Genomic DNA, 2,576 nt, shown 5'->3' with positions numbered 1-2,576 from the left:
CCATCCATCCATCCATCCATCCATCCATCCATCCACCCACCCATCCATCCCCCCATCCGTCAATCCATCCTCCCATCCACTTCCCCCTACCTCCTACCCCTCCAAACCCCAGTGAGGGCAGTAAGAGAAGCCCAGGAATGTCCATTAAACATCTTAAGCAAGAGTCCCCCTGTGGCTCCCCTCTATCTCCTGGGCCAATCTCCCGGTGGTCAGTGGCCAGTGGTCACTACCCGCGACTGGTCAGCCCGATAATCCCGCGGAATGTCCAGTGTCCAGGCCCGGCGCTGTCCGTGTACCCCGCGCCACTGGTACAGCGAGATCGTGTTTCCCGCGGCTGACCCCTAGTCTTCGCGCTGCTACAAGATGTACCGTACTCAGGACGTTTGTACCCGGGGTACATCTGGGTGGGGACTTTAGTACGCCGGGGTACATCTGGGTGGGGAGATGGTTTTTTTATAGTACTTACTTACATACTTACGTACGTGGGTGGTTGGCGGGTGCTCTGGTGTGGTTTGCTCCTTCTTTCCTATCAAACATCTATCGTCTTTATCTCCCTCTCTCCTCCTTTTTTTGTGAATGTTACTCTCTTGTGACACTTCTAATCTTCAGCACTTATATGACCTTATTGTGTTGCAGGTGCAGTAAAACTCTTACTAAAACTAAAACAAAACTTCTTTTTTTTGTGTTTGTTACTCACTTACCTACGTCCTTACCTACCTACCTACCTGCCTACCTACCTACCTACCTACTTACCTACCTACCTACTTACCTACCTACCTACATAAAACTAGAAGTTTGTGGTGCTAGTGCAGTAGAACTCTTCTATGGACTGAAACTCACCCTCTTTCTTGAGTCGCTAGTTCGTTGAACTCGTGCGGTTGACCCGGCGAATGTGGTCTAGCGGTTTGGCGCTCATAGAAGGTCAAGGGTCAACGTTGAGGTTTCCACTCGGTTTTGTTTCGATTTTGCGTTTAGGGGCTGTTGTTGTTTGGGTTTTTTTTAATTTTGTTTGTTTGTTGTGTCTTTGTTTTGTTTGGGGTTTTTTGTTTTATGGGTGGGTTTTTAGGGGGGGGGGGTATTCCAGGTGCCCTGTTGTGGTTTACTCCTTCTTTCCCGTCAAACAAACATCTCTATTTCTCCGCCTTCTTTTCCTTCTATCTTACACTCCAGCATCACCTCTAATCTTCGGCTGTTTTTGTTTTTTTACCTATTTGTTTTGCAAGTGCCGTGAAACTCACACGAAAAGAAACAGTTGTTATTGGACTTCTCTATTGACATCCACCCCTTGGCGCTCATATGACCTTAATATGCAGTTGCGAGCGTCGTAAAACCTTACCAAAACCTGAACGAAACAGTTAGTATCATGTAATAATAATTATAATAATTATAATTATAATAATAATAATTGCATTTATATAGCGCATATCCACGCTCAAGAGCTTGCTCTATGCGCTTTACAACTATTATTACCCCAGCAGACCCTCTGAGAACACTCAGAAACATTCTCAGCTTCCGCGGAAGCATACAGTGCAAGCTGCGGATTTCGTGCGCTCAAACACTATCAAACTGACAAGATCGTTCACTGTCGATAGCCGGGTACCCATTTCCACCTGGGTGAAGTGAGGCAAATTTGTGCCAAGTGCCTTTCCCAAGGACACAACGTCGGGCCCCTGACGGGATTCGAACCCACGACCTTAAGGTTGCGAGTCTCGGATACTGCCTCAGCTCTGTAGTGGACTGGCGTGTCCAGCCCTTGACCAGTACTGCCAGCCTGGGCGGTGTCACCCACGAGTGGGCGGTTTGGTCTTTTTGGTGGGCGGTGGGGAGCACCCGGGAAGGGACAGGTGTTGTTTTGTTTTGTTTTAGTAGAGGTTTTACGGCGCTCGCAACTGCATAAGGTCATATGAGCGTCAAGGGGTGGATGTCAACAGAGAAGTCCTTACCGGAAATCAGGCTTAATCTGCTCACCTCTCTAGCTTCAACAGCACAAAGTCTGCTTCGACTATCAAGGCACCCCGGAAACAGCGGGTCGCAAGAGAGTGACAAACATACAAAAGAAGTAGAGGAAAATGACGATAGTAAGGATTAGGAAAGAAAAAGCAGCTGTTCCTTGTTGTAGATCAGGCACAGTTATGAGCATGACATTGTTGAATCAGACCATTTACAATTCTACTTTGCATTAGAACGAGAAATGCCCCCCCCCCCCCTTTGGGAATGGCCTAAAGACACTTCAGTCAGTGGCACTGCCCAGGGGGTACAGGTGTTGTTTAATGCCCCGTTTGGAAATACCTGTTGGTGGGTGGTTGACGGGTGCTCTGGTGTGGTTTGCTCCTTCTTTCCTATCAAACATCTATCATCCTGATCTCTCCTCTTTTTCTATGTCTGTTACTCTTTTGTAACCCCTCTAATCTTCGGCACTTCTATGACCGTATTGTGTTGCATGAAAGTGGCGTAAACTTTTATTAAAAATTAAGACGTTGCTGTGTCGTTTTGCGTCTCTTTCCTCTTTAAGGCGTGGGTGGGGGAGAGAGAGAGAGAGAGAGAGAGAGAGAGAGACATCAATGAAGGCTCGTGAT

Source organism: Aplysia californica, unplaced genomic scaffold, assembly GCF_000002075.1.
Source record: "Aplysia californica isolate F4 #8 unplaced genomic scaffold, AplCal3.0 scaffold01447, whole genome shotgun sequence".
Lineage (NCBI taxonomy): Eukaryota > Metazoa > Mollusca > Gastropoda > Aplysiida > Aplysiidae > Aplysia > Aplysia californica.
This window is presented reverse-complemented; position numbering follows the sequence as displayed.